Source organism: Bos mutus, chromosome 18, assembly GCF_027580195.1.
Source record: "Bos mutus isolate GX-2022 chromosome 18, NWIPB_WYAK_1.1, whole genome shotgun sequence".
Lineage (NCBI taxonomy): Eukaryota > Metazoa > Chordata > Mammalia > Artiodactyla > Bovidae > Bos > Bos mutus.
This window is the reverse complement of record NC_091634.1, coordinates 21,653,252-21,680,139: the sequence shown is the minus strand read 5'-3', so window position 1 is coordinate 21,680,139 and position 26,888 is coordinate 21,653,252. Positions and strand designations below refer to the sequence as shown.

At 45.9% G+C, this 26,888-nt stretch overlaps 1 protein-coding gene across 6 annotated transcripts in view; it reads left to right on the top strand.

Moving 5' to 3' along the window:
* ZNF536 (zinc finger protein 536) overlaps positions 1-26,888 on the top strand; it is a 449,051-nt gene that overhangs the window by 171,199 nt on the left and 250,964 nt on the right. The gene's annotated exons all lie outside the window — the stretch shown is intronic.

The window sequence follows — 26,888 nt, the reverse complement described above, 5'->3', positions numbered from 1 at the left end:
TCTTTATTTATTCAGGTCTTATTTTATGCCCTTCCACAAAGTTGTATGTTTTACTTCATGTAAGTCTTGCCCGTTTCTTATTATATTTATTTACGAGTGTTTAAAATTTTCCTCTGATCATTTATAATTGGCTTTTAGTGTATAAGAACAATAGTAATTTTAACTGTACTTATCTTACCTTTCACCTCTAATCTCACATTTATTAGTACCAACAACTTTATACTTCATTCTTTGGATTTTGGGGGGTATAGTAATTTTCAGCTTTTAATAGTAACAGTTTTGCCTGTTCCTTGTCAATAATTGTGTATTATATTTTCTTTTTCCTCGTTAAAAATCACATTGTCTATGTTGGCTAAGACTTCTAGGAGAGTGTCTTGTTGCTAGCTTTAACGGAAATATTTCCAATATTTTGTCATCAAACACATTGTGTGATGTAGGCCATTTACCTTTTTATAAATTAGGAAGGAATGTTAAGTTTTATCAAGTGTTTTTGGGACATTGTTGATGTAATACGGTTATTCTCCTGTAAGATGTTAATATGGTAAATTAATAGGCTTTCTATTGTTGAATGATTCTTGAATTATAGGAGTAAACTCTGGTTGTTCTCTGATGAATTATCATCTTAATATATGACCAGATTCATTTCACTAGTGTTTTGTTTAGGGTATATACACTGGTGTTATAAATGAGATTGCCCTATAGCTTCTATGGGAAGTAACTCTGCTAGGAGCAGTTCTTGCTTCTGCTCCGCTCCTCTCCTCTCTCCCTCCCCTTCCTTCTCTCTCTCCTGCTCCTCCAGTTCCCTCCTCCCCAATGCTCCCTCTCCTCCTCTGACTGCTCATGGAGTACCCAGGTAAGTCTGGGGGCTTACTCCTCCTCCTTTCCTTCTTTCTCCTTCCCTCCTCTTTCTCCTCTTATTCCTCATCCTTCTACTTCTCTATTTCCTCTGTGCTATACCTAGTAGCCCTGTCCTAGTCTCACAGAAGGAAATGTGGAGTTTTCTCTTTTTCTGTGCTCTTGGGACAGTTTATAAACATAGAGATAATCTGTTCCTTTGAAGGTCTAGTAAACTATGAGCATAAAACTGGGTCTTTTCGTTTGATGTAACTATTCATTATCTTTTAAATTTCTGCTACGGTTATATTTTATTCAGGTATTTAGCTTTTCGTTGAGTCGTATCTGATCATTTTTAAAGTTAGTGATTCGTTTTCATGTAGATTTTCAAGTGAAAAATATAAAGTTGTGTATTCTGTTAGAATTTTTAAGTCCCTTTGTATCTGAATTTATTTACCCTTTCTCAATCCTAATGTTTATTTGTATATTCTCTTTCTATTCTTATCCACATTGTCAAGTTTGTTTTCTTGGGCTTTTCAAAGAACCAGCTTTTAGTGAGTCTTCCCCCACCCCCAAAGGGCAGGGGAAGGAGGATGTTCTCTTTAATTAGTTTCTGCTGTTATTTTTATTAATCCCTTCTTTCTATTTTCTTTGGGTTTATTTTTATTTTTTTCCCTCAGCTTCTTGAATTGAAGGCTTAGTTCATTTGTTTTCAATTCTTTTCACTTTCTATTCATTACATTTAAGGTTATAAAATTTCTTTTGAATACTGCCTTAGCCATATCCTAAAAAAAAAGTGTATTTTTGTTATCACTTTGTTTTTCTTTTAATTAATGTGATTAACATGATTTCTATGTTATGGAATCTTATTGAAGTATGGGTAGTATAATACATGTAATATCTTTGAAATGTTTCATGGGTATATGTTTTCTTTTGTGTATGGATATCTGTCACTACACTCATTTTTAAATTTATTGAAGAGATCTGCTTTTCCTATGACTACTTGAGGAAGATGTAGGAACAATTCCCTTGATGGATTTCTTAAACTTGGTATTAGATTATTCCAGGTTTTGCATTATGTATTTTAAAGCTTTGTTGTTAATTGCACAGAAGAAGCTTTAACTATGACTATTTCTTGCAGTTCTCTAATAGACTGTGCACCTTTTTTGACATAAAAATCCTCCATTCCCTTTTTAGTATTTTTCCTTTAAATTATATCTTTTTGATACTGATATTGCATTGCCTATATTTATTTTGTTAATCTTGTTTCATTTGAGTTTTTTCCATTCCTATGTTTTCAACCTTCATGTGTAAGCTGGTTCTCACATAAAGAGTATAAAACTGGGGAATTGTGGACATGTATTTAATCTAATCCAAATATCTAACATTTCCCTCTCTTTTATGAATTTAACCCATTAACATTTATTAAGTTTACTGACGTGTAGTTTTGTTCCTGCTACCTTATGTTGTCTGTTACTATATTATGTCAAGTTTGTTTTTTTTTTTAAATTTTCTCCCTTTCATTGTATGAATCAAATTTTCTTTGTTATATTTTCTTTTATTTTCTGATTTAGAAATTGTATACCTGGGATATAGTCATATAATGGTAACATTTCATTTGTTACATTTAAATATGTGTGTGTGCACACATGCAAATACATGTGTACATTCAGCATCCACTGTCTCCCTTCAACAAAACTAAAAGTTTAGCATGCTTTCACTTTTTATCTGATCTATCATCCGGTCCCAGTTCCACACCCTCCCACCTTCCTCTCATGTTACAATGATATGCGACTTTAATTCCAGACTTTTTAAAAAAACATTATGCACTATATATTATTTAGACTTAAACATAGAATTTGCCTGATATTTGGTGCACTTTTAAAATTTTGCTTTCTCTATTGTATTCATTTCTTCAGAGATGTCTAAGTCCTTTTCTGTTTGAAAATGTGTTAATTTTACCTTTCACTCAATGCTATATATAGAAGTCTAGGTTCAAAATAACTTCCTCAGCCCCTGGTAATATTCTTCGATTGTTTTGAGACATCTAATGTTGATGACAAGTCTAATGACTAACCAATTCTCACTGCTTTTGGGTAAGCTGTTTATTTTCTCTTTTCTTTCTCTTTACTTCTGTACTTTTTGTCTTTTTCTCTGAGTCTAGAAGTTTCTTTGGAAGTGACAATATATAATTTTTTTTTCTTTAGAAAATTTCCCAGGGTCTGAAGGATTGTTTCAAAGTTAATTGGTTTTTATTTTTTTCATTCTGCAGATATTTTCTTTTTCTACTATCACCACCATCATCATCATCATCATTATTTCTTAAACATTTATTGGCTTATTTTCTTTCTGGAAGTTCTATAAGATAGATATTAGACCTTCTGAATTGTACCTCCCTGTCTCTTAATTTTTCTCCTTCACTTTCCATTTCTTTCTTTCATTTCTTTTTTGGTGCTATTTTCAACATTATCTTCCATGTTAGTAATATGGCCTGGACCATGTATATACATTTTTCAGATCTTCAATTGACTTTTAAAAAATATCTGCAGTTAAAAATTGAATTTCCAGCATCTTTATTTTTTCTTCTCTGATTACTCTGTTTCCTGGCAGTCATTTCTCTCTTAGAGGAAGCAGTATTCTCTTTATTCTTTCTAAATATATTAATGAGAATTTTAAGTTCCACTTTTCCTGTTCTCTAAATTGTTTTTGTTTCTTTCGGGTTCATCTTGATCCTTCTTTTTCTGTGTTTTGAGCTTCTGTTGTGTCTGATGACGTGTCTGGTGTCTGATTTTGTTAAGTTACATTTATGAGAAGAGGACTAGTGATGGTGTGGGCAGCTAGCAGGCGGTTCTGTGGGTTCTGCTGGTCTGATACTCCCCAGCCTCACCATGGAGCGGGAGGGATGCTTGCTGGCTCCTTAGTGAGGAGGGCTCCAGGGCAGTTGGGTCCCCATAAGGATGTGCACTGGCAGGAAGGGAGGGCAGGCTGTGACTTACCTGCCTTCCTCCCCACCCTGTCCCCATCCACTTGGTGTTCATTCATTCAGTGGGAAATTCAGGGTCTTTGCCTTCCTAGCAGGGCAGCATTTCTATTTTCTTCTTCACTCTCTCAGAAATTACTTCAAGCTCTTCTCTGTTTCTCTTCAAGCCTTAGGGCATTTTTCAGGCCAGGAGCATCATGTCTTCATAAGGTGGTATTTGGTGCTTGGCTTTGGGGATGCAAGTCTCTTCTGCCGCTGTATTTTCCCTCAGAGTCCTGAGTTTCTCTGGATCAATTCATTTCTTTCAAGTTGTTTCCTTATAGTGTGTTTGGTCTCCTCCTATCAATCTGATCCCATCTGTTTTCCATCTTCCAGGAATACCTCAAAATTTCTGTCATGCTGAAAACTTTGACAAAATGGAATCCCCAATTTTGTTAGAGCCCTTTTGCATATCTACCAAAATGTGCATGTGGGTCTTGTTCTCTGGCCCTATTACAATAGATTTCTGAACACTGTGTCATCCTTTCTGAAACCTGTGAAGTGTTTCTAGGGGATGATCTTTCCTAAAATGCAGACACCATCCTCGGCCTACTCACCATGGAATTTCTTCTCTTCTCTGGAGAAGGCAGCCTTTCCTGGTAATACACATTCGTGTGTTCACATTGTATCATGGGTGTATCATGGATGAGAGGAAATCAGTCTAAAGCCTTTCACTCTGTTGAATCTAAATGGTGAGCCCTTCTTCAATGATTGCTGAACTTAAGGGAACTATTTATTTAGTCTTCTGGGGTTTGTTGTAAAAATCCAAATATTTCAGGAGAGAAAATACTTTGAAAGTATTTATAACCTATGACTCAGTTTTCCACTCCTGGAGCAAGGCCTGCAGCAAGGTGTACCAGACCTACAGAATCACCAAATAGCCCAGGAAAAAAAGCTTGTGTCCACTTCTTCATGAGAGTGCATCTTCATTTGTCTACTTACTTCTGTTGTGTTTTGGAACATGGCTTTGTGCTAGGCTCTGTGGCTGGGGACTGCCGGAGGTGGGAGGTGGAGGGGGTGCTCCTCTGAGGGGGTGTGCGTGGACCAACCAGGAAACTACCTGTTCCCTTCACAGCCATCCCTAAAGCACCACTTCTGGGAATTGCCTTATCATCAAACGTACGCAATTAAAACGCTTCCATCATTATACCACTTATTATTATTTTAAACTCATTTCTTTCATTCTAATCCAACTAAATATATATAGCCCCCAAATTTTAAAAAAGTGTTGAAGATTGATGTCTGCTGACTGGAGGTGGGTTTCCTTTCATTTCAGCTTTCTTTTCAAAAATAACTTATGCTTTTCTGATTAGAAGAAAAAACACATGCCCATGAAATAACTTGGAAAATAAACAATAGAAATTAGGAGACAAATAATCTCACTCCCCCCCTCAGAGATAATAGTTTGTTAACATTTTGTTATATTTCCTTTCGTTGTTTTATTTCCATATATATATATATATATTTTCTGTTACAGAATTAGAATCAAACTGTAATCATAGTTTTCTGTTTCGCTTAAAATTTTGTCCTGAGCATTTTCCCATCCTCTGAAATATTTTTTGAAAGCATGATTTTAATACACCGTATTTGTAGCAGTGTTAATTTAACCATTCTCCTACTCTCGGACATTTAGGTCAACTCTGTTTTTTGTTGCCAGAAGTAGCATTTCAGCACAGTTTTGTCTTCGTCACTGATAGCATTCTAGGTTTGTTCTAGGAGTGGAAAACTGAGTCATAGGTTATAAATATTTTTGAGACTTTTGATATGTAATGCCAAACTGCTTTCCAAAAAAATACTACCAACTTACAGCCTTTCCAAACCTACATATAAGAATATTCTTTATCTGTTGCCAGCAGCAGATATTGTCATGAAAGACACGCTTATGTACATATACATGTGCGTGTGTTGCCTATTTTATAGGCAGTAAATGTTGCTTCTGTTGTTCTAAATCAGATTGCACCCATGACAGACAACATAAAGGAAACTTGGGTGAACAAGATAAGATGAGAACTGGCTGGATAAATGAGTCCACAGTGTGAGGTCTGGGCAGGAGGAGGGCAGGGCCTTCCCGGAGAAGGTGCCATTGGCCTGGGTCCGAGAAGAAGCCACGTGTTCCCTCTCCTAATGTGCCCACATCTGGGGAGGCTTCGGTGTGAGCCCACTCACTGCAGCTTGCCCCATCTGTCCCCATCCAAGAAGGACTCCCAACGTGCCCTCTGCTCCTTGATGACCTTGCCAGGCACGGAGAAGCCATCAGTGGCCCGGGGAGCTCAGTGGAGAGGAAAGAAAGCTGAGCAGAGAGGGTACAGAGCTCTCTCCGGGTGCTTCTTCTTGAGCAGAGGCCAGACTGTGCTGCTGGCCCCAACGTGAGTCACAGCCTGGTCCTCGCAGAAGCTGGGCATCTAGGGTGCTGGGCACCCAGACTGCATGTGACTCTACCAGAGATGTCACGGGGAACTGCTTGTGAGTGGCTGAGAACAGAATCTGGCTTAATGCTTCTAACAAGTTAATGTTTGTGCTCATGGGCTCTGTGCACATTTAAGAATTAATTAAATCCTTTAAGGAAGTCATTTATGTTTGAGACCAAAGAAGACACTCAGGGGCCAGAGCTCCCCCAAAGAAGAAGCCCAATCACACAGCTCTGCGCCTTGGCAGGCCCCGCAAGACCAACTTTCCTGCCGTCGGATCCACAGTGCACTCAGATATCTTTAACCCGTTCTTTCCACAAGGCTCCTGGGGCAACATATTAAACTCGAGTTATTTTCAATTTCATCTAAGGTATCTCTATCCAATGCAGTTTCTTCAAAGTCTGCAATGTGGGATTCAAAATCTCTCAGCATCATCAAAGTCTTAGGAAAATATATTACTAGGAAGTGGAGCTGCTACTTGTGTGTTAATTACAACAAGCCCGACTGCTGCACAGATAATCTCCAGCGTCAGAAGCATCACTCAGGCAATATCAGGAAAAACAAAATCTTTTTAAAAAACATCCTAAATTCTCTGTTTCACCCTTTGAGGAAAAAAGCGTGGTTCATCGTGCAGCTAAAACTCATCTATTTAGTTGTTCTTATAAAGATTTCACCGATATTTGAAATGTTCCTCTCTTGAAAGAGAAAAACCAAGGTAAAATTTCAGGATCCAGTCTCAGGACTGCTTTGCTATTTTCAGTCTTTCTCTGCTTTTTCAGAGGAAAGCCTGTGGATCACCCATTAGGGCCAGATTCTGGGTGTCAGGAGATTCTGACCATGCTTAAGTTGATCACAGGTATTTGTTTTTTGGATGGTTTCACTGTCTGTCCTTCACTTGTGAGCTGAATCCAGTGTTTGCAACACACAGGATTCTTCTTTCCCGTGAACTTGAAGGGGAGCAGGCATCTCTCACGATGAGGTTCCCAGGGAAGGGCCTGGAAGCCAGTCACTGACCGAGGCTTCAGGGGAGCCAGGGCACCCTGTCCTCCCAGGAACAGAGAGCAGACCCATGACCCAGATAGCATTCGTGGGCTTTGGAGGCAATAAAGGTCAAAGACAGGAATGTGGAGGGCCCAAGAGACAGAGAAGGGAGGAGTATATTTTCAAATTAAAATTTTTTTTTCTTTAATGGGGAAGAAAGGTCAGTTTATTCCCACTTACTTAGAACTTCTAAAGGGAGTCCTTATCAACTCTGATCTGAAGGTCCTCACTGGATAAAGAGGGCCTGTGTGGACTAGGGAGAAGCCAGACATTGGGGTGTCCACGGCAACTTCAGGGGATGCAGGGACTCCCCCATCAACTGCTGAGGTCACAGGGTGAGAGACCTACTCTTCACTGTCCCCCAGATCCCCAGGAGAAGCCCCACTGGCTCCTGTGTGTCCCCAACACCCTCTACTCTTGTCAGCTCCCTCTGTAAGAGAGAGCAGGCCTCAGGCCAGAGCCTGCTGCAGGCAGCAGTGCTCAGCCAGAATTTAATAACATTGTTCTCATTTTATTTATTTTTATAATTACCTTTAATTTAGAGCAAGCGATACAAATTTCCATTTAGGGTAATGATATAGTTTCTTTTTAAATGCATTAAAGTAAAAAATAGGGAATTAATTAAAAAAATATTAGCAGGGGTACAAAAACACGGCAAAAACGAGAAGGTGGTTTTATTGCAGTGTAGCTCGGTGGTGAAAAGCATGGGGAAGGGATCTGTGTTGCCTGCAACTGGGGCACGGCATTTTTTTTTAAATTTTCTGAAACAGGAGAAGGGACCCTGAGCTACTACTGGAGAGTTTAGGATTTTAGGCAGCAGAGTTCTGAAGAAAAACTCATGAAGACAAGACCCATTGACCCCAGAGGTTTAAAATGGATCCAAGTCTCAGGAAAATGCACCAGAAAGATCCCTGATAGAGCAGTCCCTCTCCTGAGTAAGACTGTTAGTTTCCTAGAAAGGACTAAGGGTACCTGGCAAACCTGAGGACCCTACTGCCGGAGAAGAGCTTTACAAGATGTTAAGCAGTATATGATGGATTCTGATTACCACCCCACTCCCTCCCCACCTCACCTTTCTCTAAACTGACACCTCCTTGCAGTACTATTTCCCTTGGGGCAATTACTGTATTTTTCCTGCTCTCAATATTGATATCAGGCCAAGACTCTCGTCTCTTTTAAAGGAGACTTATCCAGGTTCATCTTCATAGTCCTCATATTACCTAACACATAAAGATGCTAATTCACTCCATCCATCCTTCCATCTACGTATGTATCCATCCATCCTTCTATCAACCGATCCAGCTACCCAAATATCCATCCATCATCCATTCATCAATCCATCCTTGTTTTTGTGCCTTCATCTAGTCAATAAATATTTATTGAGTGTTCTGTATATTTCACAAGGTCTGCTGTGGTGCCCCCAGCATGCACGTGAGCATCAGGGATATAGCAACAATAGCAGGAGACATTGTTTCTACCCTGACAAAATTTATGGTAATAGGGGAGGCAGAAATTAAAGCAGTGGCTGTTCTGTGCCAGGGTAAATGAATGAATGAGTAAAGAAATGGATCTGGAAATCCCTTCTCTGTCTCTGTCTCTGTCTCACTGCCGGGCACTGGGGCTTGTGGAGTCCAGGGATCCTGGGGGTGAACCAGCAATTTTGTAGATCAGAGGTTGCACACGCGGGTCCCTGGCCAGCTGGGTTTCTTGGAGTGAGATGACAGACACTGTAGAGCTTGCTCATCTGTCCCCAGCCACTGAGGCCTGCCCAGCCTGTGCAAAGGGCAGGCAAGGGCAGGGTTCCCTCCCGGGGGCTCCAGCAGGGGCAGGGCTGGCAGCCACAGCAGCTGTGCCAGGGCATGGGGCAGGGGAGTGGTCGCTGCAAAGGGCAGCGGGAAGGTGGGGGCAGGTGGGCCAGTGGACAAGCAGGAACACGACGGGTATTCGAAGGGAGGCCAGACTCCCTGCCAGCTGACTGAGTGTGGCCTCTGAAGCCAGACATGGAGCAAGCTTCCCAGGACCTGGGTGACACATTCTCCACCCGGTCCCATGTGCTTTGCCAGGGGCCAGGGTTGCCTCCTTGCTGGCTTGAGTACATGCTGCGGATGAGGAAGGATTGCTCCCAGTGAGCACCCTGCGGCTTAGCTAAGGCCAGCCTACGGACACTGTCTCCAGCCCGCAGGGATGGCTGAGGACGAGGCCTGGCTGCAGCTCATTTTCATTCTCCTTTTACTCTGCTTGCTCCAGGATGCCCCGCTTCAGGCCCCATGTGTCCGGATGCCCTTGTATGCCTGGCATGCACACAGGAGGCTGCAGAGGGCCCCGTGGGTGGGAGTCTGGTCTCTCTGGGGCTCTCTGCACAGTGAAAAGGAGGCCAGGAATCCTTACAGTGCAGGGTGGGCAGGGAGAGCAAGGGGAATGAGATAAGTGAGGAGGTGCTCTGTGAACCACAGAACGCGGAACACCCCAGGGCTTCACTTTCCTTCAGCAGCCAGTAGATGTCTTTATTCAGTGTACATAGTACAGTAGATTGAGCACTCAGATTACGGGGCATCTTTGGAATCTCAGGAAGCTGGGGGGCACCCCCGGGAAAGTGACGTTTGGCTGTAGATCTGCAAGGTGCAGATGCGGGGGGAAGGATTGCTATAGAAAGAATAGCACGTGTGAAGGCTGTCTGCTGAGAGAACCTATTGAAATCCACACAAACTTTCTGAAGACTTCTGAACTGTCACAAGTAAACAGATAAAATTATTTTTCCTTGAAGCAAACAAGAAAAGCCCTATGGGAAAGACCCCGTGGTGGAATTCCAGATCCCTTGGCAAATGGCAAGGAGACAGCTGGGCAGGGTGAGAAACACATTCTTAGTGCCTGTTGTGGAAGCTTATTTTGTGTTCAGGGAAAACAGAAGGCTCAGTCTTCCTCTTCCCTTCACACCAGACAATTCTACAAGAGCCCAAGCCAGTGTGTGGCTCGGGGCTTCAGGGTGTGCATGGAACCTTCTGGACGTTCCAGATCTAGATTTGAATGAAGTCAGTGAAAGAGAGCAAAGATGGGAATAAATTGTCATGATTCTGGGCAGGGGACTGGATGAGCAGAAGAGAAGCTGAGAGGTGGGGTGGCGTGGGGTGGACTGGAAGAGAGGATGGGGTCTTTCATCAGCCAAGACTCATTTGGTTTCAAGTAACAGAAAATCCAACCCAAACCAGCTTAAAGCACCAGGATACAAAGTATGTAAATGGTTCAGCTTCAGGTGTCATTTGATCCAGGAGCTCAAATTATGTTACTTAAGGGCTGACTTCTCTCTTCTGCCTCCTTGGCACTTGTCCCAAAATGCTACATGTCCACCATCAGCAGCTTCAGACTCTTGGTAGCAAAATGGCTGCTAAAGCTCCAGACCTCTCTGGAGTGTGTCTGAAGCACCTGTAGCTCACTAATAAGCCCTAGCTCTCACTCTCATTATTAGGTCATGTGCTGAGCCTTACATTTCTCACCAAGGCCAGGGTTTGGAATAGTCTGACTCAGATGAAGCCCACAATCAGGAGCTGAGGTTTGGCTGCATCCCACTCAAACCCCAGGACTAAGGAGGAAGAGAGGACTTCCGTCATGCAGGGATAGTGGTGAGCACGGGTGGAAGGAGATGGATGCCTGTCCAAGTGTCTGCAGTTGGTCCCCAGTGGTATGGGCAGGAAACCAGCCCCATGAGTGTGCAAAAGTCCCAGATTCCAATAAAAGTCATGTGCATGAGAGTGGTATTTATGGGAAGCCCCTTCCCAGACAGAGGGCTGGCTTCCCCCTCCCAGCAGAGCTGTGGTGGTGGGGCCAGTAACATACCCCAGCTGGGCGTGGCTGTGGGAGGCCCCTCAGAGGTGATCTACCTTGGCAAGATCTTTGTCACACTCCAGGGAGCTACAAACAGGTAATGCTTGGCTTCCCCAGGCCTGTGTTATGAAAAGCTTGAGTTACAAAATGCTCTGGCTATTAAAAACCTGCTACTGACTTTAACGGCAATAAAATATCTGCTGTTTATGAGTAATTAGCCACTTCTGAAAAAGAGCTCTATTCCTTTAAATTTATGGGGTGCCTTGATTTATGCATTTCATGGGGGGATGTCTTGTTACATCACATCAACCTGATGTAATTTGATGCAAATCAAACACATGAAGGAGCGAATGGAAACATTCTCTCCTGCCTCCTGAAGCCTGTTTCTAAATGGGGGGTATCTCTGGCCTCTGCTCCATCTTCACTGTTCTTGCGTTCTCAGGAAAGACTGCAGGAGATCCTGAGCTTCTTCTGTCCTGGGAGTGCTGGTTGCAGCCCCTGACCGCCTTCCTGGGAGGATCTCACACCCCCGAGGGTGGCATAGACTCAGCAGCAGCTGGTTCATGAGCTTCATGCCGTGCTCCGAGCTCTGCAGAGGCTGGGAGGCCACAGGCTGCCAGACTTCCTGATTGTACGGACCCCGAGAATGGTCAATACACACAGGACATGATATAATCAAGTGTCTAATTTTATATTATCTGATTGGAGAAGGAATTAGGAAAAAAAAAAAAAGAGAGAGATTGATGAGTTTGGGATCTGGTGGTAGAAAGTGTATTATGGAAGTCTTCTGGTATCTGCTGGCCCCTATTTGGCTGCTGAGGGGGCAGAGGCAAAGACATTCCAGAATTTGTTGGTTGCCCTGCCCATCTATTTATTTGTGCATTATTTCTTCTTTCATCCACTCAGTCAGCCAGTCAACATTTACTTGCTGCTGCTGCCGCCAAGTTGCTTCAGTCATGTCCGACTCTTTGCGACCCCATAGACAGCAGCCCACCAGGCTCCCCCGTCCCTGGGATTCTCCAGGCAAGAACACTGGAGTGAGTTGCCATTTCCTTCTCCAATGCATGAAAGTGAAAAGTGAAAGTGAAGTCACTCAGTCATGTCTGACTCTTAGCAACCTCACGGACTGCAGCCTACCATGGGATTTTCCAGGCAAGAGTACTGGAGTGGGTTGCCATTGCCTTCTCCGCAACATTTACTTAGCACCCACTAGATTTCTTGATTGCTTAGGAGGTAACTAAGGGACGTAACATACAGATACATATCTACTAATTTGCTATCTAACTTTGGGAGGGGTCATCACTTATCTTCTGGTGTCAGTTTACCTATCTGTTAAATGGGCACATCAGGCTAAGTGAGAAGGAGCTGGATGATCTCTGAGATTTCCCTAGTTTTGCCACCCTGCTATCATCTGTGCATCCCTTCTCTCAAGAAGCACATCTGTGAAAAGAGAGAAGAGATGCCAGAGCTCATGTATGGAGTAGAGACACGCTCCCCAAGCACTTGAGGAGGAGGTGGGAAGTGAGATTGGATGAGCGGCATGAAGTCTTAGCTGTGGCACAGGAAAACAGTGTGGTTTGGTCTTTGCCTTAAGTAGAGAGAGACCATGGGAGCGGGAGAGAGCTCACTGAGACAGGCTGGCATCAGGCGTGGGGCCACGGTCCCCAGTAAGTGGAGCCGGCTGGTTGGGTCCAGCCATACCCACCACACACAAGCCACTGCCCAGCAGACTGGCTTCCTTGGCAGGGTTCTGATGCTTTCTAATAGTTTCCTCTGGGTATAGCAGAAAGTGTGAGCTTTGTCTTCTCACGCTGAGGCCTGTTCTTGGGAAAGCACTTTCTAGAAGGCTTACCTTCCCAGGCTGGCTTGCTTGAAGCCACAGTTGATGGTGTTCAAGACTCGCACCATAGCTCTGAGTCCTTCCTTTGGAAGGAAGCTGTGGTTGGAGCAAGGAGGCCTCACCATCCTCCATGCTCCGCCTCGGCTGCGCCACGGTTTCATGGAGAAGGTTGTGGGTTCTCACAAGGCCTGGGCATAGCCTTTCCTGTAACGACATTAAAATGGAGCCTTGCTATTGTTTTGAATCTTTTTTGCTTTCTAGTCAGGAGTGACATTTTTATGGTTATTAGCCAAATTCCATTTCTTCTGTGAAGTGCCTGTTTCTCATGCCTTTTGTCCAGATTTCAAATGGGGGTGTTCAACTTTTCCTCATTAACTGCAAACACTTTTTAAAAGAAAAAAGATAAGGTGATTAACCCCTTAACTACCACCCAGGCCGGGGGCATCTGGCTTCCGGTGGGGGGAGGGTGACTGCCCAGGACTGCTTGGTTGTAGGCGTGATGGGGACTGGGCGGTGTGGGTGTGTGGATGGCCACTGAGGTGGTAGAAGAAGAGGCAGCAGCGGCAGCTTCTACACAGAGCTCCTCCCCCCGTGCCAGATGCCACTGCAAGGACTTTACATAAATTACTGGGTTCCATCCAAAGAACTGTACAAAAAAGATCTTCACAACCCAGATGATCATGATGGTGTGATCACCAACCTAGAGCCAGACATCCTGGAATGCGAAGTCAAGTGGGCCTTAGGAAGCATCACCATGAACAAAGCTAGTAGAGGTGATGGAATTCCAGTGGAGCTATTTCAAATCCTGAAAGATGATGCTGTGAAAGTGCTGCACTCAATATGCCAGCAAATTTGGAAAACTCAGCAGTGGCCACAGGACTGGAAAAGGTCAGTTTTCATTCCAATCCCAAAGAAAGGCAATGCCAAAGAATGCTCAAACTACCGCACAATTGCACTCATCTCACACGCTAGTAAAGTAATGGTCAAAATTCTCCAAACCAGTCTTCAGCAATATGTGAACCATGAACTTCCTGATGTTCAAGCTGGTTTTAGAAAAGGCAGAGGAACCAGAGATCAAATTGCCAACATCCACTGGATCATGGAAAAGCAAGAGAGTTCCAGAAAAACATCTATTTCTGCTTTATTGACTATGCCAAAGCCTTTGACTGTGTGGGTCACAACAAACTGGAAAATTCTGAAAGAAATGGGAATCCCAAACCACCTGACCTGCCTCTTGAGAAACCTGTACGCAGGTCAGGAAGCAATAGTTAGAACTGGACTTGGAACAACAGACTGGTTCCAAATAGGAAAAGGAGTATGTCAAGGCTGTATATTGTCACTCTGCTTATTTAACTTCTATGCAGAGTACATCATGAGAAACGCTGGGCTGGAAGAAGCACAAGCTGGAATCAAGATTGCCGGGAGAAATATCAATAATCTCAGATATGCAGATGACACCACCCTTATGGTAGAAATTGAAGAAGAACTAAAGAGCCTTTTGATGAGAGTGAAAGAAGAGAGTGAAAAAGTTGGCTTAAAGCTCAACATTCAGAAAACTAAGATCATGGCACCTGGTCCCATCACTCCATGGGAAATAGATGGGGAAACAGTGTCAGACTTTATATTTTTGGACTCCAAAATCACTGCAGATGGTGATTGCAGCCATGAAATTAAAAGACACTTACTCCTTGTAAGAAAAGTTATGACCAACCTAGACAACATGTTAAAAAGCAGAGACATTACTTTGCCAACAAAGGTCCGTCTAGTCAAGGCTATGGTTTTTCCAGTAGTCATGTATGGATATAAGAGTTGGACTATAAAGAAAGCTGAGCACTGAAGAATTGATGCTTTTGAACTGTGGTGTTGGAGAAGATTCTTAAGAGTCCCTTGGAGTGCAAGGAGATACAACCAGTCCATCTTAAAGGAAATCAGTCCTGGGTGTTCATTGGAAGGACTGACGTTGAAGCTGAAACTCCAATACTTTGGCCATCTGATGCGAAGAGCTGACTCATTTGAAAAGACCCTGATGCTGGGAAAGATTGAAGGTGGGAGGAGAAGGGGACGACAGAGGATGAGATGGTTGGATGGCATCACCGACTCAATGGACATGAGTTTGGGTAAACTCCTGGAGTTGTTGATGGACAGGGAGGCCTGGTGTGCTGCAGTCCATGGGGTTGCAAAGAGTCAGACACTACTGAGCGACTGAACTGAACTGATCCTCCAATAATCTTATTATTGCCCTGTATCACAGATGGGTAACTGAGGAAGTACCACCTTAGAGCTTGTGGGCCTTCAGGTCTTTTGGAATAAGACGCAGTTCACCTTTTCAGTAGAAGGCATGTATCATGTCATACAGAGTCCCAGGAAAAAGATTCTTCCGGGGCCCCAAAGATTTCACTAGCCACAGGGCTGTTGACTGTGGGTGCTTCTGAATGCTGTTTGCTGCTTGTTTAGATCGTACCTCCACACCAGTCTCCTGAAACTGAAAAATGCCCTGTGCTTTCTGAAAGTCTGTCCTTAGGAAGTAAGTCTGGTCCTCCTGAGGCAAGGGTGGAGAGACACTGGTGTCATGATTGTGACGATCAAGTACAGCCTGTCCGAGGTAGGGGGCAGACCAACTGCACGCCGATGGCCCTGGACCCATGCATGCTAATGGCATTTTCTCCCTGGTGAAAAGAAAAACGTTCATTTTTAATGTCTCCCCTAGAGTTCAGCATCAGTGAAGTTCAACTCCAGCCGTTCTGTGATTGGTGAAGTTTCAGGCTGGGGGCTTAGCTGGGAGATCCCTTCCTTGTCAGGTGGGCTGCAGCGGCATGAATCAGGACAAAGGAGGAGCGGCAGTAGCTGAGGGTAGTGGCCCACCTGGCTGGCCTCCTTGGCTGATGCTTGGGAAGCTGTGACTCCCAGAGGGGCTGGGGCCCACCAGGCCAAGAATTGTCTGGGCTGAGGTGCAGGTGTGTGGTTCCAGAGAGTGGAGGGGATGGAGGCTCTGTCCTACCGGGCGGGATGGGCTGTTGTCTGGAGTGTCCAGACCTGCTACATGGGCGATGCCCACTGGGAGAGCAGGTGGGTGCCCCTGCCCTGGGGGGAGTCAGCTACATGCACCTCCCCTCCACCCCCAGGCTTGCTGGGAAGGTTGCTCTGTGGAGTGCATGTCACCAAGAGAAAGCATTCTGTTGTGCTCTGGTGGCTTCCTTGCTCCTAACTGGGGGGTGACGGGTTCCTGGGGTCTGGGAGGGAAGTGTCAGCAGAAGTTCAGAGTAGAGGCGAGGGGAGTGGCGGTGTCCTCCTGATAATAGACCTGCTCCGAGGGAGATGTGGTCATTGCCCTCCGAAGCCTCTGCGTCTCCTGACCCTTTTGTGAGTGAACAGATGTTATCAGTCTCTGTAGCTGATGTTTTGGGTCCCTGTGCCCTCTTGCTCAGGAGCAGTCTGAGCCTTTTCTCTGCAGAGCCTGGCACAGTACCTGGCTCATGGTGGGTCGTCAGGAAATGCTGAATGAATGGATGGATGGATGGATGTTTGCATGAGCAGGTAGACTGAAGGAGGCAGAGCAGTCAGAGCAATGTGGGTTTATAAAGAGCAGGTTGAGGGATTTCGAGTCCATTCAGGTAGAATCTGTAGGTACATATTATGTGCAAGGCCTTCTGTTTGGGTCAGATATTGGTCCCTGGAGGTCTTAGACAGGATGGCAGGGGTGAGACAGGGACCCAGATAATCCACCATGAGACAGAGTGGGATCAGCTCTTCATAGAAGGTGTGAAGGCTGGGGTTGGAGGTGGCTGCATGGATGGTGACATTTGACATAAGGCTCCATCCATAGAACAAACTTCTTACCTGGCTTGTGCCCTGAGGAGCAGAGAGCATGGCCTGCCCTGGTGGCCCAGGAGTGGCCTGTGGTCTGTCTTTCTCCCCTGGGTCCCCTTCTCTCCTCAATGAGAAATGCTGTGCACCAGGCCTGCAGCATTTGTTGCTTGGTCTGTTCATTCATTCATTCATTCCCTGATTCAATCATTTGTACTTTTGGCACATATTTATTGAGTACATCCTCTGCCTGGCTCTGTGCCAGTGCTAGAGGTGCCCCAGTGAAGGCGATGGTCATGGTCCTTGTCCTCAGGGGGCTTCTGGTCAAGTGTACAAACAGAGCCAACCCAGTGTGAAAGCCACTGTAAGGGGGAAAGAGTCAGCCAGGAGGAGCCCTGTGGAGACAGACACCAGGGTTCCACCCTGAGCCCGGGGCATTGAGGATGGCCTCCTGGGTGAGGTGGCATTTAATTTACCCACAGAAGACAGGGCACAGGGAACAGGTAGACAGGGCAGGGACAGTGTGCCAGACAGAGGGACTGAGATGCACATACGGGCAGGAAGGCCCCTCATCTGCTCTCTCACAAAAGGGAGTTCTCTCTCCCAATGCTGACAGGTTTGAACAAGAGTTGGCAGAGGGTGCTCCCTCCCAGGTGGCGCTAGCGGTCAAGAATCTGCCTGCCAATGCAGGAGACATAAGAGACACGGGTTCGATCCCTGGATCGGGAAGATCCCTTGGAGGAGGGCATGGCAACCCACTCCGGTACTCTTGCCTGGGGAATCCTGGTGAGCTACAGTCCATGGGGTCACACAAGGTTGGACACAATGAGTGACTTGGTATGCACACACACGTTCCATCCTCAAGCACGTGTGAAGTGCTGGAAATTCATCCTCTTCCCCGGAATCTGCCTGCATGTGGCGGTGACACCCATTGCTGGGATAAGAGCCTGGCCCAGCCTTCCCTCCTCTTCCAGGAGTCTGGCTCAGCAGAAGCAGGCCAGGCAGCCTGGTGACCTATACAGGAGCTGGAGATGTTGAACTGGGGATCCTAAGGGCCACAAAGGAGTGAGGTCCTGGCTTGGCCTTGGGCCCTGTCTACTGGTCTGAGCCCAGTAGTCGCAGGCAGCAGAGGCCCCACTGGTGCGCCTGGATTTTTGCTCAGTAAGGATTGTGTGTACTTAGGAGATGATGTGTATCTGAGCTTATGTCTTCGACAGGTGCCCCTGTGAATGAATCTCCCTGGGCTGGCTTCTGTGAATATTTCACAGTCAGGCCCTCTTTGATCACTCTTGCATATGTGCATTCTACATTATATTTAGTTTTGCACTGAATCAAATCTGAGGCTTCTGTGAAATGAAAATAAACTGTTCGACACGATATCATAGTCCAGAAGGGCTCAGACTTAAACGACTTTAATCAGGGGTGAAAGGGTGAATGAGGTGCAGCTGAGCACACTGCCCTCTGTGGGGCATCCTGTGGGTCCCAGTCCCCCAATTGTTCTAGGGCAGCAGCTCTGTGCTGAGGCTGAGCAGGGAGCCAAGGTAGGTTAGTAGGGGATTAAATATCTAACTTCCTCTCATGATGAAGTCTGTTTCAAAAGGAAACAAGAAAGCCAGTGAGAGAGAAATAATCAATACACTTCATGACAACTGCAGGTATCTTTCTCAGTTTTGTGATATTTCAAAGGCAGGGCAGTCACTAAAAGCTTATATATGTAGTTTTAGTTGCTTTCCCTGATGGGGTGGACACAGTTCAGATAAATCAATTACAGCAAATTAGGGGATCATTTCCTTCCCAAATCATCCCATCTGGGAGGAATGGAAACACCCCTTGATGGCTGAGATCCTAGGGGGAGCGGCCTGGGCTGGGGCTCACAGCATGCTGTCCATTTTTGTGATACTGTAGGTCATCTTCCTCTCCAGCACTGTGATCATCAGAAGCTAGAGGACAGATCTGAGTAGGACTGGATCCTCCAGGAGCTACAGGCGGGGCTGATAAGACGCTTACTCTCAGAAAGGCCCACAGCAGAGGAAGTGTGACCTCTGATAACCATGCAGTACGGCACCACCAGTGTCTTAACCGTTCCAGGGAAATAGCATGGGAGCTATGGGGATTGAGTGATCGCCTCCAGCCTGGGGCAAATCCAGGAAGGCTTCTTGGAGGAGGCAACATCAGGAAGGCGCACGGAAGGTGGATCTGGGCTGCTACCCTTGGAGAGGCGTGGGTGGGCTGCCAGGAGTTTTGGAGTGGTCCTTCTTCCACTTGTTTTGCTGTTACAAAGAGGAAGAGGGGAGACCAATGTCTTCTTCCAAACTCTAAGCATCCTTTTCTGTCTCATGCAGGGGTAACCCTCACCACGGTGAGAACTTCAGCCCTTACATGTTTGATTTGTGGTCCAGAGTTTATTTTCACCTATTTTTCTCAAAAATAAAAGATTTTGAAGAATATTTATCTCCTCTGATCCACATGTGGTAGAAAACTGCTCGTGTATCACAGCAGTGCTGTGAGGCATCTGTTTTGTGTGATGACTCCAGTAGGGGCTTCTTGAGCCCCTGTTTTGCCCCAGACATAAACTCCATGCTCCATAGACTGACACTGAAGTCTGCGCTTGGCCACGCCCTCCCTGTCTTTCCCAAGAACATTCTATGCTGAGGCCCCATGTTGCACACACTGACCCCTCTGTCCCACACACCCTTCTTCCTCTTCTCTGCTTATTCCAGGCTCTTTCCAGGTGTTCTCCTCACTGATCTTTCGTCCCTTCTCTCCGCTGCATCCCCTTCTCCACCTCTCCCAGCCTCACAGCATGCTGTTGAGTCCTCGTTTCAGCACTGGACCCTGCTCTGGGGTTTCCGTTCATTTGTTTCCCTTCCATGAGTTAGCTTCAAAGGCAAGACCTGGTCTTGCTTGTGTATCTCTATGTAGGCATTCAAAAGTGTATTGAGTGATGTGAGGTCCACTTTACAGATGCACCAAGAAAGCTGGCGATGAGTGAGTCTTTATTAACCACTTTTGTGTGCTTTGCTTGTGCCTTGGTTATGTCCTTCAGCTCTCAGCATTTACTCTACTCCCAGATGAAGGTCCTCTCTGGATCTCGAAGGCTGCTGTGGTCAGCTCCTGAGAAAGGTTACACAGGGCACAGTCCTCTGTCATTTAAATGCCACTTTCTCTCTCCTGCAAATCCATTTGCCTTCTCAAAATCCTGTGAAATGTGTAGGACAGTTAATACCAGTCCATTTTACAGACAAAGAAACTGAGGCTCAAGCAGGTACCCAAGGTCAAACAGATGTCAGTGGAAGAGCTGACAACTAGATGCATGTTATTGGTCTTTGCAGTGCTTTCTGTCTCCTTACTCCAGTCTAGTTGGGGGAATAACCCACCCGACACAGGACAGGAGCAGGTGGACTAATGTATCCACTCTTAGGGATCTTAAGAAAACAAGATAATATAAATAAGTGGTTATGTGACCTTCCCCAAACCAGCGATTGACAGACATGGCATTTCTAGCCCCAAAGTGCCCTCTTGCACCCACCCCACCATGCCAGCCCCCAGCGGTACTTTCTTTGGAATATACTGCCTGTTTCCACTCTGGGCACACGTGGCTGTGACGGCTCTGGTTCCTTGGCTTCCTTTGAGCTTTCCCGTGAGCTGAGGCTTCCTTTGTTTCCACATGTTTCACAAAGGAAGGCACTGGCATCTGTCAGCATCCAGCCTAGCAAGACTGAACATGGTGTGGACATCAAGGGAGCAGCCTTCCCTCCAGCATGTCCTGCTTGGGCTCTGGAGTCAGCCTTCCCAGCTGTGTGACGTTTTGAGGCTTACATATTCTGAGCCTCAGTTTCCTCACTTTTCGTATTGGACTAGTATGGTACCTACCATCCTAGGTTCTGTGAAGCTAAATGCGATAAAGGTTGTGAAGTACCTAGCACAGTGCTGGTGCTGATGAAGTACCTAGCACAGTGCTGGTGCTGATGAAGTACCTAGCACAGTGCTGGTGCTGATGAAGTACCTAGCACAGTGCTGGTGCTGATGAAGTACCTAGCACAGTGCTGGCGCTGATGCATGATGCTGCCATGAAGAGGAGAACGATGATGAGTATGAAGAAGATGATAAGGATTCAGCTTCTGTGGCTGATGTGAATGGTGATGATGAGTGGTGGCTGCAGTGACGATGGTGATGATGACAATTAGTGCTATTTTCTTTGAGAGCTCTCGCTGCCTGACAAGTCCACAGTCTTAACAACTACCCCACACGAGGTTAATTCCATCCCCTGTTTGCCTAGCTTTGTGTGGGGTGGGCAGATAGTGAGCCAGGAACTACTGACAGAAGCCTGCTCTACCAGAGAAGAGGACCAGGAGAGCTCTTGGTGGATGTTTTCCTTTCGCATCTGATGTGTTCATTATCTGTCTTCAGTTCTGGGCTAGTTTCAACCTGTCCAAAAGCCAACATGCTGGAGAGACCTCTTGGCCTTTGAGAATTTTGAAATCATCCAAAGTCTTCAAAGAGAAGTTACTTTCTTCTTCTTCTTCTAAGTCCCCCAACTTTTGTCCCACCAATACTGAAACTGCCTGGGCTTCTGTGGGACCACTCAGTTCAACTGAGTCCTGTTCCCCTTTACAGACAGAGACCACCCTGACACTTTGGCCAGCATTCCACCCAGAAGGGAAGGTTGGGGAGTTTGACCACGCTCTCCAACTTGACTCTCCTGGTTACACAGTCGCCATACTCTGCAGCCCTATTGGAATATCATATTCTCATTAATAAATTCAGCAAAGATTTAACTGTTTCTGGCCCTGTCTCATAGCGTTGTCTACACATCAGTCAAAACAGAGCAGGTCACCCGTGCTGCCCTCCTGTTTATCTATTAATCATCTGGCAAATAAACCGCTCAGTATCCTGCCCACCTCAGTAATGTTTGTGATGTAATTTGTTTGGATGCCCAAATGTCACCAGCGTTGATTGTAAGAGATGAAAAAATGTACTTGCTCAGCATCGCAAGCTCTAGGCCAAAATGTAAGCATGAAATCTCTGGTTTATTTTTGTAATAATGTTTACAGCTGTTTAATGACCCTGAAAAGGTTCAGTAGTCTGGTGTTCTGTATCTCAGAACAGGAGTGTATTATGCTTATAACAACCTTGGTTAAACAGTTTGAGCTACAACAATTGGGAAAATGGTATTTAATAAGAAGCCATTGTATTCTAGGGGAAGTTGTCTTAATTACTGCTTATCTCAAGTGTTAAGAAAGCAAGGTGCATTGTGGGGAAGGGCCAAGGGTCATTTGTGCCCCCCAGGAAACAGGTCCACCTACTGCCAGAACTGCCTACTGTGACATGATTAGGGGGTAAACCCCACAATGGTGTTTGCAACCCTTGTTGTGAACCCAAGCCCCCCACCTCTTGCCCAGCCTCTGGGGGTGCTGGTCTCCTGCAAGGTTTCTGAGGCAGTGCCTTTACCTCATTGATAAAAAAGGGAACATTTAGTTGTGCTTGGCTAGACAACAATATTTGATTTTTAAAAATCCAGTTGAAATGGTTATTTTGAAAGTCATTTTATTTCCCAGCTATTCTTTTTCATGGTATAAGGATAAAACTCCTTCATGCAACTTACTGGCAAGATCTATATTTTTTGGGCTATTCATAAGATTACTTTTTTTTTTTCCTGTGCTAGCAAAATGAAACTGTGTTTTTGTGTAAAATTTATTTAGACTCCTAGCAGCTGGCATTTCTGGTGTCCTGATAGTTTCAAATTTCATTCTGAGTGAAAGATACAATTAGGTTTTCTATTGGAAGAGTTAAGTGAAAACTTTTGTCATTGATATCACAGGAAATAGTCTTGAAGGCAGAAATGCAAAATCAAAATAACTATTAGCACCATCAAAGGCAGCTGAATGGCTTGTGGTACCTGCAATGATGGGGGTGAGGAGACAGAATGCATTTTGATAATCTGTGCATCCAGTGGTGGGTTTCATATGCTGAGAATACCCTCATCATGAAATTGCAGAGCTCAAGTAGAAACCCTCTAGCGTTCAGAGGCTTTTGGCTGGGGCCCCTGCCTGTGTTCAGAGGTGGGTCTGGCATTTCCAGGTGAGGAATGCCATGGTGGCCAGGACTCAGGCCCGGGCCTGGGTCTTCCTTAATATGGACAGTAAGGTTGAGCGCCCCTATGCCCCACCATGACCCTGGGCTCAGGATAGATTGGGACTAAGGTGGGATGTGCAGTGTTTCCATGTTGGAGGGCTGACACACGAATCGACAGTTCACTGCGTCCCCTTCCCAGCCTCGGATCTGGCTGCCTGTCCACAGTTCAGTGAATTCCGTACCGTTTGGTTCCTTCCATTAGTCAACCAGGGTTTATTGATCTTCCTGCTATCCTTTAGGCTGGGGCCACGAGCTGGTGGCCGGGTGAGCTGTCCTCCATGTTTAGCAGTTTGTTTACTGCTTTTTGATTTTGCTAAGCGTTTTCCTACCGAGGTGAGAGGGTTAGATGGGTTATTGTATAGGTTCCTCAGACGGTCCCAGCTGCCCAGTTGCCTTCAGCCCAGGATCATGGCCTACCCTGCACTGGCTCCTGGCTTCTTAGTGTGGGTCCCGCAATGGCTGGAACATAGGATGACGGCTCCAGAGCCAGGCTGGCGAGTGAAGGATGGGTTGGTGTAAAGTGCTCCCAGGTTTTTAGGGACCATGTGGGGCGGTGTTGCCTGTGGATATGTGTGTCTTCCCCCTTTGTCAGGACAGGAGAGTGTCTGCCAGGGACACTGGCATACAGTTCTGCGAGGAAGCACTGTAGTCCCATATGGAAGGCGTTCTCCCTGTGCTTGCTCCCTGAGGGCTGGGGAAAAGGAGAAATGCCACCTTCTTCCAGAACCACGAGCCCCTGGAGGCAGCCCCACCTCCCAGCCCCTGAGCTCTTAGGGCTGCGTTGGATCCAACCCTTTATCAGTAGGATAAGTGATCCCTTCGTTTCCCAGGGATTTCTTGTATTTCTTGCTAGAGGAAATTCACTTAGGGGCTTGCTGCCCCTCCCCCAACACAGTCATATTCCTGTACACACACACACTCACGTGTGCGCGTGTGCGCACACACACACACACACCTATATACCTCGATTGCAATGGTTTCTCCTTTCTCTCAACTTTGAATTCAGTCTCTCTGGGGCCTTTTCATTGCTTCACCCTTACTGGTGGCTTTGCCTGCACTCGCCCCTTTGACCCAGAAGCCCTTGAGGGCGGTTACATAAAGGCCCCGGGCAAGCATTTACTGAATAAGTGAGATAAGGGGTAAGGGAATTCCGGATGGGTGAAGTGTCAAGGCTGGAGAAATTGGGGCTGACCCAGGTTTTGTGAGTCTCAGGCTGGGCCTGGGGCCAGCTCGTCCTGCCTCGGCTGCTTTGGCCCAGGGACAGCACACCAATTACCCCTTGCTCTTTCCAAGAACTCACACTCCCCTTGCTTGCTCTGAGTCTATCGGCTGGCATTGGTTGTGACTGACCCATGGCTGCGCCTGCACCTGCTCATGGAATCACAGGGTGTCAGGTCTCACAGAGCATTCTGAGATGATGTCTGACCCTGCCACACAGTGGGGCTCAGCGCAGTCTTTGCTGGGGCTCATTAGAGGGGCTGAGGGCCATAATCCTCAGAGTATCTCCTCCAGCTCTGCTGAAATTCTGGGTTCTCCCATGGATCCCAGGATGGATGATCAAGTTCTGAAGGACTTAATTGCTCTCTGTCTCCTAGTGCCAGCAGCTCGGGTCAGAGGTGATCCAAGCCCAGATGGCCACCATGAGTACTTACAGTGAAAATGCTGGTGGAGAGGCATGGTTCTCCCTTGGCTACTTCTAGACCACCAGATTCTGGGTAGAAACCCAGGACCTTTCTGACTCTGACAGATTCAGATTTTTGGATGTTCAAGGACTTGTGCAAAAGCTGAATTTGATTTCCATGAAGTTGGAGTGAAAGTGTTTCTACTACAGGCTAGCCTTCGTTTATGGGCTGTGTTTATAGGGTCTGTTCAATCATCATCCATTCAGTTATAACGATCTGAACTTAGAATAATACAGCTCTGCTCTAGGCCCTGAGGCTTTTTTTGTGACCAAGGGAGACATGATCCTGCCTGCACATCTGCAAGAGGGTCAATAAGAAAACTGCACCCTCTCCTGTGATAAGTGCCCTGAAGAAGAAAGTAAGATAATGGGGTAGAGAAAGGCTTTGGGGCTTAAGTTTTCTGTGTCGAGGTGGACATGGAGGGCCTTTGTGAGAAGGGGATATGTAGTTGCGACCTGCATGAGGGGACGGAGCCGCTGGTGCCTCAGCATATTCTGGAATATTCTGTGGTCAACAATGGCACCTGAAGACTGGTTGCTTAAAGGGTGTTTAAAAAAAGCTTTGTTGACTGTGGGGGAAAAAATAATTGAGCATAATAAAATAATTCCATATTCAAACCTAACTTGAAAACTCCTCAAGTTCATTATTTGGCAAGTTGAGCTGTTATGTGTACAGCATGACTGGGGGTGGGGGATGTGGTCTTCAACTTGATGCTGCTCACCCAACCTGATGTGCAGTCTTGCTGTATTGCACATTCAGCCTCCTCTCCCTCCTGCTTAACTGGCGTCAGCTCAGCAGCAGTAACCTGAAAATAGCCCATCTTCCTGGATTCATGTCTTCTGAGCAGGCCAACTGGGCAGCTTTTGGCAGTGGGCCATCCGTGTTGGCTTCGGACTTTCCAAACTTCCCCAGAGCTGTTGGGTGGAATTTTGAGCACTCCCAAGTGGCTTTGGGGTTATGATCCGTGTTTGCTCAGGAGAGGAGCCAGAGCAGCTGGATGGGGCTTAAAGGTGGTAAAATGGCTCTAGACAGGGCCCTTCTCGGCCCCAGTCCCGCTCCAGCAACTTCTCACACTGGGCCTGCTCCTCCTTGCTGGTCAGCGGGTGCCGTGAATGCTGGGGCTGGCCAGTCTTATCCACTAGTGCATCTTCAGTGCCAAGGACAGGGCCTGGCACATGGTGGAAACTCAGCAAGTCTACTGAATGAATGCGAGAATCTCCATGAGAAATTACTCCTTTCTGACCAGGCTCCAAAATGAGCTTTTTTCTTTCTTTCTTTCTTCCTTCCTTTCTTCTTTTTATTTTATTTTTTGAATACAGACTGCCACCAGAGACAAATTGAAAGCATTCTTTTACTCCAAGTGACCATGTGCTTGTCTGTGTGTATGAGTGTGTGTAGTTGTTCATGGATAGTTAACTCTGCACCATGGTTGCAGTTTCTCTCCCTCCTGGAAGTAAACATCATGTCTTTTTCTTCTCCTCTCTTGCAAGACAGACTCACAGCCTCTGTCCTCTTGCCAAGGAAGTCAGGTCTCCTGTTGGAGAACCTCCATCCACACACAGTCTGCCTGGCTGGAAGCCCAGTAGGCAGCCGACCCCACCAGGGCTGAATGTGCTTCCTCCACAGTTGAGCTGTGTCCCCACACGTTCCCCTGGGGAACTGCTTGGCCCAGGAATCAGTCCTGGCTGGGGTTAAGCCGTACTCCTGAACCACCTGGCTGGCCAACGCATCTAAACATTGGGATACAAAGGGGATGGATGTGCACTAACTGTTCCAGTGGCAGGAAACAAATTTGGACTCCTTCAAGTGGAAGACAGATCTGGAAATAGAAGGACCCCAGGCATGGATTCATTGCCTTTCAAAGTTGAGCTCCCCACATGCTCTGATATAGAGGGGATTATTCCTTCTGCCCCATCCCAGAATGATCTGGCTTTAGCAATTCTGCATAGGCTGGAGAGGGGCAGAGAGGACTATTAAAGACAATTATGCAGACCTGCTTTGAGTGTTAGTGTTTAACAAACAGCTTTGAGTTCTAATTTTCTGCAAAACACATACTGCAGGTACAATTTGTACTCATTACTGTATATTGGGAAAGTTATTAAAAACACTCAAACTTGGTTGAGACTTCCTATGGCATCGTCCCTGGATTTTAATTGGTTTTTATCCAGTTCTATAAAAGATCTCTTTAAGCCCAATCAAAGTCTCTGCTGCAGATATCTTGCCAGTTGAAGGACAGGGTAAGCCCACTCTGCAGTGTAAGTCTTTACCCCCTACCCAAATTTGAGCAGTCTCAACAATCCACTATG